This window comes from Leptosomus discolor, chromosome 6 (genome assembly GCF_034619465.1).
Source record: "Leptosomus discolor isolate bLepDis1 chromosome 6, bLepDis1.hap2, whole genome shotgun sequence".
Taxonomy (NCBI): domain Eukaryota; kingdom Metazoa; phylum Chordata; class Aves; order Leptosomiformes; family Leptosomidae; genus Leptosomus; species Leptosomus discolor.
In genome coordinates, this window is record NC_141396.1 from 60,055,782 (window position 1) to 60,069,163 (window position 13,382).

The window sequence follows — 13,382 nt, forward strand, 5'->3', positions numbered from 1 at the left end:
GGCTGACAGGTCCCCAGCAGACTGGAGCACGGGGGGGGGGGTGTGGGGGGTGTGGGGTGCCTTCAGGGCTGCTCCGCTTTGCAGGTCTGCAATGAGATCCTGCCCTTCACAGAGCCATCAGGAGGAGCAGGGGTCTGTGCTCTGTGCCGGGGCAGGGGGCTGGTTGGTCCCCTACTGCATCCCAGCATGACACCGGATCCAGCTGCCAGTCGATAAATTCACACTCATCCACCCTGTCTTTCATCTTCCCAGTTAGAGCTTCTTGGCTCCCTGTGGCTCTCTACCAGTAGCAGAACTGGGGCAATTGGTAACAACTGAGCCTGTGCTGTGTGAGGACACGGGCTGTTCCCGTGATGAAGTGGTACCGTTGGTAGAGTTGCATCGATTGAGATTTGCCCCAGATGCACATATGCCATATATGTCTTATGGGGAGTATGGAAACACCAAAAAAGTCTACTTTGTGAAGTTAATAATAGTTTGGGTAAGTTTGCCTTAGCAGTTATACAAGCAATTATGTCCTCTTGTAGCCAGCCTGTGGTCTGGATGTCATCCTCTACTCAAATCGTTGCAGAAGCATTATAGTTACACCAGACCAGCTCTGGCCTGAAGGTGGCTAGTGGACCACTGGAGCCATAAAAGTCTTTAAGCATCTTTAATGGATAGCAGGGTATTTCTGTGTCAGAGAAGAAGGCAGGGAAATGATTCATTCATTGAGTGGGATGCACGAATGTACAACTCGTGCATCAACTCTTGCGTATTTCATTTTCTTTTAATTAAATGCAGCTCATGAAAGATTTTAGGAGTCCTTCCAGGATTAGTGTTGCTCTTGCTTCATGAAGGCTCTAATCGGCTCCTGAGCTCAATGCACTCTATTAAAAGTTAATATTCAGTCATATGCATTGCTCTCTGTTGTGACCTCCTGGCCATTAATCTGTTAAAAATCCCAAATGTGGCCCCAAAGAAAGAAAGGCATGGAATCGTGACTAGCTTTAAAGGAGGCTTTTCATTCATTTGAAGTACGTTCAATGTCACGGTGCAGCATGAAGGATAAAGAAACAAAAGCTTTAAAATATACACTAACTGGAATCCCAGATACTCTTAAGTAGTTGGAGGACAAAAGAAAAGACAATAAAGAACAACCATCCACCCACATTCCCCTCAGAACAACAGCGTAAGCCCAGAAATCCACACACACTCTCGACACTTGGTGCATACAGCCAGGGGAGGTGACTGTCCCACTAATGCTGGGGTCAGACCGGCAATATCGCAGATATTCTGCTGTTTCACTTCCAGAGTTCAGTCGTTCAACCTCCCCCCGTGCAGACCAGCCCTTGATCCACTGCCATCCCCCCCCATCCTTAACGGGGTACGTGGGACTGCGCACGTACACAGAGACATACAGGCTGGCGCCAACATACTGCTACTGTGTGCAAACCCTCTTCATCTATACGCTTCAAACACATCATTTGTTTATATGTTCTAGTAGATTAATATTTGTTATTTAAATTATGGAAGTACTTAGGAGTCCCAGTCCTGGACTGAACCCTGCTGCGTGCTAGGAGTTAAAAGCACAAAAAAAGGCAGTCTGGTTAATCCGTGCTGTTGTGTGGAACCCTGTTCATAACCAGCTAGCGTTTAGCCACCTATAGCACATTTTACACATGGCTGTAATATGCCTACAGACTAAATACTCATCATTTATTAACAGCTGATATCCCGTTTATGAACACACGCTCAATGCAAAGAGCTACTCTCATGTGAACACTAAAAAAAAAAAAAATCCCCTGTAGGCGGAAGTCTAATATTGCTAAAAACTGGCAGAGAGGAATTTAATTCCATCTATTTTTTCTTTATTTGAAACCTAAGTAGGGTGGCCATGGGCCTAATCCAAACTCTGATGCTGCAGGAATATGCATTGCGTTGGCAGCGGGGGGATGTGGCTCTCCTTCTCTTCCTTTTCCCTCCCCCTCCTTGCTAAATCTGCACTTGTTTAAAGGACAGAACGTACAGATCCCATATGTTTGCTAGTGGTTAGAGGTTTGGGTTTTTTTTTAAAAAAAGATTATTGACATTGCTCTAGTATGAAATGGTATGATTTGTGAGTTTATAGCATATAAAATATAAATGACAAAAATGCCAGCTTGATGTGAAGTGGATGTGAGATTGTGCAGCAGAGATTTGAGCTGCACGTCATTAAACTGTACGGCTGAATGAGTTCTGCTACGTGCACCGAGGAGGCAAGCAATGGATTAAATTGGAAATTATTCTACAAAATGCTAGAGATAAAACAAAGATTCAGAAATGAACAAAAGGGACAAGTTATTAATTACAAGAGAGAGAACTAAATAAAATCAGCTCCATCTGGAAAACCAGGAAAGCCCTAATAATCAGCATTACTGGGCTTGGCCAGGCTGCTGCAGTGTAATAGTCAGAATAACTTCGAATTACATCTGGCCTCAAAGCAAATAGCTCCTGCCAGAATGCCTGCATACACACATGTCCTTTCTCTGTAGCTGGATAATGTGGGAATTTGATGGAGTATCTCTTTCAAATGAATCCCTGGAAGATATCTGAGCAACTGCAGTACTTTTGCATTGCTATATTAGGCAGTGCAGGTATATATCATGAAGGTAAGGAGGAAACTGCCTCCTCATCCACTGTTGGCATGCTTGGTGGTGTCATAGCTCAAATGAAGCTCTACTGACTGCTCACACAGGCGAACGGTCTACAGAGCCACCTCCCTTCCCTGGGGATTTCAAGAGGCGTTATCCTGCTATTGAGGCCGCCCAACGCTCACACCTGCCTGTGTCACTTCTCCTCCAGAGACACCTCTTTGGACCTGGTAAACAGAAATTCACTCCCTGGTTGTCTGCTAGAGCTGTTTAATTCGTTCTTTAAGTGGGAAGTCTCGCTCAACAGTGACCTCTTTGACTGGTCACAGAAAGGAAATTAACAGCTTCAAAGGCCGCCGCCGACCTCTGGCACCAGGAGGACAGCCATGGTCACCGTTAAAGCCTAAGCAATGACAGGGTGAGAACATAGAGGGGACACATCTTAGTACTCTGGAAGCATTGACAGATACCCTGGCTCCCATGCTTCACCAGTCGGTTTTTAGCTTTCTTTTCCCTGTTGTATTGAAGTCAAGGGAAAATTAACTTGGGTGAAAACAGGTTTGACTTTGAAATTTTTGCTATCTGTGGGCTCGAACTCTTGTCCAGGAGTAAATCTGATACAGCTAACAAGTCCTTGAATCAGATGATATCTGCCTGATGTAGTCAGCATCTTCAGCATTGCAAAGGGTGATTTGTTTTGGTTCTTAATTTTAAATCATCTGGTTTATTGGAGTGGTTAAATTCAGTTAAATCAGCCTTCAGCAGCTGGGACTCATGTAGCTGGGTGTCCTCTTGTTCCAAGAGTAACCATTCAGTCGGCGGAGGAGGTGCGATAACATCGCACACAACTTGAGCTGTTCCCATATTTACGGGTGGCTGTGAAGAAAACCAAATACACACGGAAGAAAGTGGAAAAGGACACGAGTAAAATGTGTATTAGTTTTCCATGGAGCAACAGAAATGCTGAAGAAGGAGCAAGCGAGAGTACCATGCTTTCCATAGACAGCTGACCATCTTCATGGGGTTTCGCACACGTCAGTTTGTAATCAAGTCAAGCTGTCCCGGTTTAAGCATGTTAACATATGGAGGAATGTACCCGTGTATTCAGTCAAATTGTGCGTGAAGCAAACATGAAATCATATTGAAACTGTTAATGTAAATTCCTTCTTTAAACATGACGGTCTCTAGTGGATTGTGGTAAATCCGCACTTTGTGTAGGCATTCACACCTGCACTCACACAGACCAAAATGCGCTGAATGCTTCCTCTCAGTCAGAATGGTTTCATGTGCTCCTGCTAGGATACTCCAATGTCTGGGGTGGCGAAGGATCAGTCCCTGCTATCTTATGGAAAAACTGCTTTGTTTCGGTTTGTTTTGTTTAACTCATTGCAGCAGTTTTGAGAAGCCGCTACTCAATTTGTTTAGCATGATACAAACTAAGATAGCTGTTTTCTAATGTAACTAGTTCTTGGTGGTCACCAGCGTTGCTCATCATCTGTGATGGGGTAAGAGAGCAGGACAATTCCTTCCCCACAAGACACCACACCAGACAAGACAACCTGCTTACGGTCAGCACAGGTTTATTCATGTTTTGGGAGAGGTGCTTTTAAGCTTTGACGTTGCTGCCCCATGATCATGGTGGTGGGAAGGTGGGTGAATGATCCTGACTCACAGATGGGCAAGACTCTGTGGTTTCAGCTCCCTTTCCACTTGCATTTTTTGTGCTGTTGGAAACTAACAGCTTAGAGAGCGCGATAGCAAAAGAGTGTCCATGGAACGGACCCCTTCCTTGCATACTTCAGTGAAGGTAACCACCACAAAACAAGGCTCTTACCTGTATATTGACCAGTGCTATGTGCTATATATGCCACAAGGTATTAGCACATAACAGCCCCTTCTGACACGGTAACATGCCTACTGCTATAAGCTTGTTTTAGTTCCGCAGGGTAAGCTGTACATGAATCCTGCTCTTAAATCAAGCTAAAGTTTTCAAGAAGACAAAGCACAGTGTGGGCCAGTCCACACGCAGAGCTGACCTGTTAAACTATGCGAGTGCAACAGCTGCTCCAGTAATGTGAGTGGGAACCAAAACTGCTGAGATTTGCAGAGCTTAATGTGGTTGTCGTTGGTTTTCTTGGCTGGTAATGGAAGAAGAAAATAATAACATTTGAGTCATCTGAACCTACAATAATAATAATAATAATAACAGGATTCCAAAGGTTTTATTTTGTGTGTATCCTGCTATTATTGACTTGCCCTTTGAAATTGTTTTTCTGAAAATAACAGAGCTTCTTTTTTTCGATGGGGTTGGGGCCAGATTCATTTGTCATCTACCTTTTAAAAAGAGAGAGAGGAAAACAGCAGGCAAACACCATTCTGACTGCTGGAATTTATCATTTCAGTTCAGGTCTAACTACAGAGCTGACAATCTGCATTTCAAAGGTTTCAGACTTCTCTTCTTACTATTTATTAATAAATGATATTTAACAGTCAGCTCCCTTGACAATTAAGGATCACACATCCCGTCAGAAACAGGGACTTCCATGATACTGGGAAAACTTCTGATTACCCTGAATGAGCCTTCTTTTCAGCTGCATTCAGACAATACAGGTTTGGAGACACACACACACACACAAAATTCTGGTAGGAATCCAAAACCTCTGTAACAACCCCCCCAGGCCTGGGATTTGTATAATAGTTTGCTATTAAAGAGTTCTTTGGCTGGAAAGAACTAACAGACAGAGTTTCCCTTGTTTCAGTTCTTGGGGTAGTTTTTTTTCCTTTTTCTTTTTAAATTGGCATTTGACTCTTTAGCACAAACTTGCTGTCAAGATGACGGAAGCTCCAGGGGAGGGCATAGGTTACCCCAGGTTCTCAAAGCTAGCACTGATTTCCTGCAGAAGGTGTTCCTTCCCCAGCACCTCCCTAGCGGGACAGAATAACAATAGTAAGAATAATAGTAACAACCACAATAATAAAAGCATTCCAATCAGTGATTTTTCCATTTGGGTCCAAATCGCCCCTTGAAAGATGCAGCAGAGCACTTTAGCTTGGATGGAGAAGACCCAAAACTGTGTCAGGAGACATCAGTCTCAGTCCTTTGCTGTTCTTGACTTCTGCTGGGTGCAGCAATGACAGGGAAGCTCTGATTTCCCAGTTGCAAAGTGTGATTAGCCAGCGTCGAAGGCAGTCGGTGCCAATTAGCACGAATTAGGGCAGGCCCAGAGCTGTGCGTTGGCTACTGCAGCCTGGCCCAGAGGGACACTGGCTGGTTTAGGAGCCTGGTGCAGAACTGGCTCATCAAGCAAGGCAGGTAGTTCAATCAAGTTCGTTTAGCCCAACTGTACCAATTTACTGCAGCCAAATAGCTGGCCCACAGCATGTGTATGGGCCCATACGGTTAAAAGTCACTCTTCACATTTCCACTCCTGTTCAAGAGCACTGCATATTTCACTAGCGCCTCTGCAAAGTATTGGGTTTATCATTTCAGCGGTTTAGTTGTGAAATTCATGCTTGAGGGGGAAGAAACATCCCAAAGCAGCCAACCAAGGTAAACAGCATCTCCTCTGCCCTGATTCTTTCCTCCTGCCACTTCTGTGCCTTTGTAACTCGCTGGGATTTTATCTCCATGCCTTAAACATCAGATACTAACACCCTTGTAGAGCACTGCTTAGGTGAAAATGATATATCAAATGTAAGGCTGGAAGTGAATCAAGGCCATTGGTTTTATCAGCTTCTCCTTTCCTTCACCAACACAGAAATCAGGAGAACAAGCACCTTTCCCATTAGCAAATGGTAATGGAGACCATTACCAAATTTAGAGAGGAGAGAGAAGTACATTTCCTAAGTTAATAGCCTGAGCTAATGTAACTTGACTTTATCAAAGTCAGTTATAGGTAAAACTGGGCTCTGAATCGTTTCCTTCGTCATTGCATGGCTAGGCCTAAGGGGGGGCCTGAAGGGTTAACAGCACAACTGCTAGTCCACTTTGTATTTATCTGTATGACCATAAGTAATGCATATTTTGAGCAACTGCATCCAAAATGAACAGATCTGTGAGAGGAGATGGATCACTTACAGAGCAGAACAGGAAGAGCCTGCAGCTGTCTTCCAAAAGCATGGGGTGGTTATTTTCTAGGTCCTAGTGCCGTTCACAGCATATCCTGAGGCTCGAACACTTAATCAGCATGATTATCATCACACAAATGCTGCCAGAGTTTGATTTGCACATTTACATTGTTACTAAATGAATAACCTTTCCAAAACCCCGTGATGTTTGAGCCTCTGTCATAATTCTTCTGCATTTTGGACAGCTTTCCTGCCTGCTTGGGGTTTGGCGCTTGTGTAAAGAGGTGTAATAAGAAAAGTTATTCACAGGAGAGTGTAAGATAAAGCAGGCAGCTCAGCCTGATTTAGCGAAGGCCTCATCCTCCTGGGGCTGAAGCCTGGCCATGGTGTGAGCAGATGCAGCAGCTCCTATTGCTATTTCAGGGGGAACTGTATTTGCTTACAATAGGGGAGGGATTTTATTCCGGGCGAGCAGATGTTTTGTCGAAGTGGTGTAAGCTGCTGGGAACTGTGCTGGGTCTGTATATTTTCATTGTCCTTGGATCTCAGTGGGTGCATCGCTGCTGCCTTGCGACAGCTTTCCTTGTTGGCACGCTCAAGGCCAAATTCGCTGGGAGCCCACCCTGCCTTGGCCCCAGAAGGCCCCTGCTGGCGTGACAACAGCTAGGCTGAGATTTATGGGGGTATCTCAGAAGCACCCTCACTTCCATCAGTCTCAAAGCACCTTTTTGGGTGCAGTGCATGACCAACCAGTGAGCGACTCGGCTAAGCCTCCCGGTCTTGGTTTTGTAGCTTCTTTGCCCCTCTTTGGAAGTGGGATGGGGAAAACCAGCTGCCCTACACCTCCAGCAGCAGTGCTGAGCCCCAGGTCACTCCGATGCTTTATGCTCACCCCTTCCTAGAGCTCCGCCTCTGCCGTAAGGGCTCCACAAGGCATGTGTCAGATCCTGTGCATTTTTTCTTTGCCTCAGCGTTCAATTTATGCTTGAATGCCACCAGAATATAGCACCGAGCCTTCTAAGGAGCCCAGGGTCCTCTCCCCTCCCTTTACAGCCTTGGTTCTTGGCTTCTCCTCTGAATCACAAAATGTCCCTTTCCCTGCAGCCAACTCGCTGCTCTTTCTCCCGTTTCTTCTACATTTCTCTCCCTCTTTCTCTTAAATAGTTGGCAGGAGGCCCTTTCTTTCATAACTTCCAGTCATTTTTGCCAGGTGACCCTGTGAGTAATCTCCCCCAACAAATAAGCAAAGGCCTGGTTAAAAGACCACTTCTGGCAGAAAGAATATTCTTCTTTTGAACCCCCTTATTATTCTCTCCAGTGGGTCTCTCAGGCAAACAACATGAAATCCGGATCACCCGCGTACCCAAACCAGACACAGCTCTGTGGCATACGCACGCACGCGGTTCTTATTTCCCACCCCAGTGAGCGGCTCTGGGAAGAAGTTAACCTCTTGAGGCCAGGAAAAAGGCAGCAGAAGACTTAATAGCTTCAGTGATTCACACACGTTATTCCGTAAAGTGGCACGGCAATTGCCTTTACTCCCCAGAGCCATGCACACCGATTATTTTATTTTATTTTTTTTGGTCAAGTTTCACCCAACAGGCATTTTAAATGTCACAGTTTATATCCTAGATGAATTTCACTTGTGAGTGTTGTTGCTAAGACAGACCATATTGTGGCATCAATTTTTAATCAGGCTGTTCCCTCAAACTCAACAGGGAGTTCTGCCTGAGATCTGCTGGTGGTATAAATCAAGAAGTTGGGCTGTTAGCATTTTTTATTACTCACTTTATGCCTCTCTGTGAAAAGGAAGGAAGATAAAAGGAGAGGGAGGGAGTTTAACTGAAAAATTAACTAAATATTACACCCTTTCTGATGAAATCTGTCTGCTTTACACCCGTGAAAGTGCAGCATCAGCCTCCCGTGGAATTCAGTTTGTTTTTCCTCCCAGTGCTTAGATGCTTGAGTTTGGTACTCCTGACCTTTGCCCGGTGAGGAGCTGGATGCTTGACCCCAAAGTCTGGCGTGTGGACCATGTGTGGGCTGGGGAATCAGCAGACTGCTCCTCCGCCATCATCTTTCTGACCGTGCCGTGCCAGTATCTGCTCCATTTTCCAGGACAAAGAACACTCCCCAAATCTCCCGGCCCCACCTAACCCTTTTCTCTGGACGTGGTTCAAGTCCACACAGAGTGTATCAGCGCATTGTTTTCGTGGGCAGCTGGAAAACCTCAGGAATGAATGGAAACAGACGGTTATAGACCAGCTAAATTGCACTCTCTCCTCTCGACAGAAAAGGGCTCCAGTCGGGGTGCCTTCCTAAAACGAGAATGGGATGAACACTAGTGCAAACTCGGTGGGGGAGGTAAAAAGGAGAACAGAGATGGGGAAAGATTTATTCACCAAACAAACCGTGGGGTATGCTCGAGCCAGTGAAAGCTGACTGATAGCCCGTTACCTCATCTGTAACGCTGGTATCGGTGCACGGCATCAGGCTCCCTTGCGCTAGTCCACAGCTGCCATTTTGTGTCTCCCCAACAGAGCATCAGTCACCGTCTAATCTTCCGCACTTTCAACGTGCCATCGATTTCAGCAGGATTGGGCTAGGCAGTGGCACGGTGGGCCCAATGCTCCTGCTGCTGCAGCGTGTCCCAGTCTATTCAGCCCAACGGCAACAAGTAAGAGAGACAGATCATGCCCACTGATGAGCCCAAACTCGTGCAAATAGAGGTGGAGGTTGTTACAGCGCAGTTGCCCTGAGCAAACCTACATTAGATCGGGTAGAGGTAAAATCCAGTCCTAAGGGTGAGAGTATTTGAGAATGCAAAGCCACATATCTTGTGAGGTACATGAGAAATGCACCTTATAAATAACATAAAGTACCAAAAAAAGAGAATAGGTGCATCATGGGAATATTTTCTCTATGAATCCAATGTGCGTTGCTGCGTTTGAACAGCTCAAGCTTCAGAGCTGCTTGTAATCCTCACGGTAGGCTGAACGTTTACCCTGGTGCCCTCCTTTTTACCAAGGATTGCTGGGGTATTTGCTGCAGAAAATAGTAAAGAACAGCATTTGCTCTAAACAAGCTCTGGCAGAGGCACAGAAGAGGGCACAGGCTTTGACATCCCTTGCGATGGTACGATCTGCTCCCACCACCAGCAACACCCGTCTAAGCCCTTCCCTGTCCTTCTCAGACCTCCTGGAAAAGGTGTGCAGTTCTGGTGGTACCTGTGTCAGGAGCAGTCTGGCCCTGAAAGCCTGGTAAAAAGCTTAGTCACGGCTGTAGAAGATTATTGTGTTTTGGTCAGTGGGTTTGGTATCAGTTGTTTGTATAACTCTCTAAGCAGCAATGAGGTGTAAGAGATCATGAATTTTCCCCCCTTACCTAAGGTAACATAGTGATTTGGCTCTGCTAACAACGAGGCAGGCAGACAACTGAGAAATCTTCCAGAGGCCAGATGTGAACGCAATTGTTAAAACACTGCCTAGGTCACTGGTTGCAACTTCAGCATTTTTAGAAATTTGTTTTTGTACCAATGTCAAAGGCACTGGGGCTCTCTGCTTGCATCAGTACAAATCTGGATTAATGCAGTTAAAGCCAGCAGAGTTGTATCCGTGCAAAATCAGTTAAAATGGGCTCAGAATCAGACTCAGAAAGTTACCCTTGTGTCACTTAGTAAGACATATTTCTTTTGGCTTCCATTTAGATTTGGTCCTTAAGGAGCCTGTCATAAGAGATATATGGTCTGGGCAAGAGGCCAGCTTACCGTCTGGAACAAACAGCAGGGCTCCTATCGAAGTAGGGAACAGGGTAAAATAAGCTTTTGACTATTATTTTGTACTTTTGTAAATATATTTGTAATTTTGAATTATGCAGTAAAGTTCTCACTATGCAGTGACGCCATGGAAAGGCCTTGCCATCTATAGACTACACGAGGGGAAACCTGTTTACAGCAATCTTCGAAATAGCTGCTGTGAGATCTTACACCTCCTGGCATGAAGCATCTTAAAAATTTCTAGGAAACTGCATCTGCTTTCTTAGCCAGAGAGATAAGATGCCTTCACAGGAGTGGTTTTAAGCCATCAGTTCACGACAGAGAAAAGTTGATGCAATCCCCGCCCCACCCCCTCCGAGTTCATGGCTAAATTCCCATTGCTCCTAGGGACTGACATTGGGGTTAGGTACTAAGACCCCATGTGTATCCACCAGCAGTATTACCATCACCTGACCAGGCATTAGGTCACTGAATACCACTTGATTTTCCAGATCCCAGGCTTTCAGACTCCTGACATTGACTAGGAGTAGTCCACCCACCCAGGTAAATCAGCAGTGGACAGCAGAGACGTACATGGGTTTTGCAGACAGGTATTCTTGTTACAGCAGGAAACTTAGGAAAGCAAATATTTTCAAAAAGAACTGTTTTGGAAACACTGCTTCAGATCTGATTAAAAACCACAAAAACTTTGTAGATGTTTACAGGAAATCCTAGGGTAAGTGACAGTTTCCAACCGTCTTTTGTCCTGTAGGGGAATTTGCTAAATGTTCATACCCAAGCTAGACTTCTGAGCACTCCGGAACATTTTAAGCTGCAAAGCATCCACACTTATATGAGGAAGGGAAGAACTGCGTTGCTTGTAAAAGAGGCCAGTTGCACAGGGGTCAGAAGGAACCGAAATGCTGACTTAAGTCATGAAGCTTGGGTCTGATATCTGAAAGGGTAAGTTCAGATGATGCGCAGAACTGCACATACAGGCACTCTGCCCAAAGCCTCCGAAGGCTTTTGGATGACCCTGGGAGAATGCATGAAATTCCAGAGTAGGCAGACGAGGAGGGTCTGTATGCCTTCCAAAACAGTTTTTGGTGTTTCCTAATACAATAGCCAATACTACAGTTGTCTGTGTACCTCCACGTGTGCTTCTCGAGTCCTGTTCCCAGTGGTGCCTCACACACTGGTGCCCTATGGGTTAGGGTTTAGTGAAGCCTGGTTCTGCGCTCCAGCTATGAACTGACACTGTGTTAGGCATCACGGTGAGCGGTGCAGGCACACACCATCCGTCCTGCGCCACCTGCACGGGAAGAGAGCCTCAGTTCACAGGCTGGAAGGGAACTATGGTGTACTTGAACAGATCTTCTAATCTGGGTGGCAAGAGGACAGCTTTAAGGAGCATGTGGTTCCACATGCAGGCACTGCTATGACAAGAAGATTGCAGCTGGTCTGTGGATCAAACCAACCGTTGCTTTCAAAGAGGCCCCAAGTAATATTGCACACAGCCTAGATGTAATGCATGGTCACAGCCTTCCCCGGCACTGTGACCAGGGTGCAGAGCCCCACATGGATCTAGACCTACATGGTGGTCTATGATAAATTTTGAGGGCTGGCAAGGTCCCACTAGTATGAATTGTTACGGAATTTCTTTGTTAAAACCCTTGGCCGCAACAGCATCCTGTGGCAATGAGTTCCACAGGCTGATTACATGTTGCCTAAAAGGTATTTCCTTTCAGAATTGTGAGTTATCTGGCTTCCACTGACTTGCCCTCATACTTGTGGCATTGGGCTGGGAAATCAAGACATTTTATCCTACAAAGCTATGCTGTGGCATTTTAACACAAAGCTCTGTGCCCATCTTTTAGCTGAAGTGTGGCTCTGCCAGGGAAAGTGGAATGTTGCTCTTACTGGATGTACCAAAAGATGGAGGGAAGAGAAGGAGAGGGCAGCTTCTGCCCTCCCTGTGAGCATCAGCACTTCCTGGGTCTGTGGAGCAGGGCCTGGTCACGTATTAATCAAGAAGCTGTGCTGACTTCTGCTCCTCCATCCTCACTTCAGAGTAAGGCTACATCTGTTCGAGTTTTGATAATTAAATCCGCGTAAAATTAATCTGCCTGGTGAACCAACTCTTAATGCAAGTGAAGCTACTCAGATGTTGATAATGTTCAAATTAAATCAAATCAGTAGAAGTTACATTTAAATCTATTTAAGGTTAAATTTTATTTACATTGTACCAGTGTAACCAGATCGATTTTTAAATCAAATTTAACCTTACCAGGGAAATTTTATTAATGTAGACTAAGTTTGCTCAGTGAGGAACCTTGTCTCTGGAGACATCATGTAACATGCTTTTGAGGCTAAAAGTTCTCATTGACTATAATGATGTGGTTGATTCAAAAAACCCCAAGGCTAGATGTCAGTGCAGGATATGCCACTATCGATCTTCTGGGCTCCTGACAGTAGTTTTAAGAGAGTTAGTTGGCTTTTGCAGTTTTCTGAGGTGAAGAAAGAGGAGATAATACTTAATTATCAGCAATTCTGACAGTGATTGGGGCTGACAACCTGAAGCAGAGCAATAGGATGAAAGTGAAAATATGCTGGCAGTCAGAAAGGTCCTTCTGTAGGAATGCGGAGGGGTTGGCATGATGGAAGGGGTTAATCCTCTAAGAAAGATAATTTCCATTGCTGTGCACTCTATTCTTTTGTTTTCAGTTGGGTGAGTGAGCTCTGGTGCTGACTTCTTAGGGGTGTTATTGGCTCTGCTTCCTTGACAGAACAAAAGAGCCTTTGTTGTCCATCAAAGACCATTGCAATCCATCCAGATACCCAAGGCCCCAGAAGGGGGAGGTGAATGTGGAGGAGCTGCCTGTGTTTCTTCCCCTACAAACAGCATCAATAAAATTATTGAAATAATTTGCATCATTATTGAAATCTGT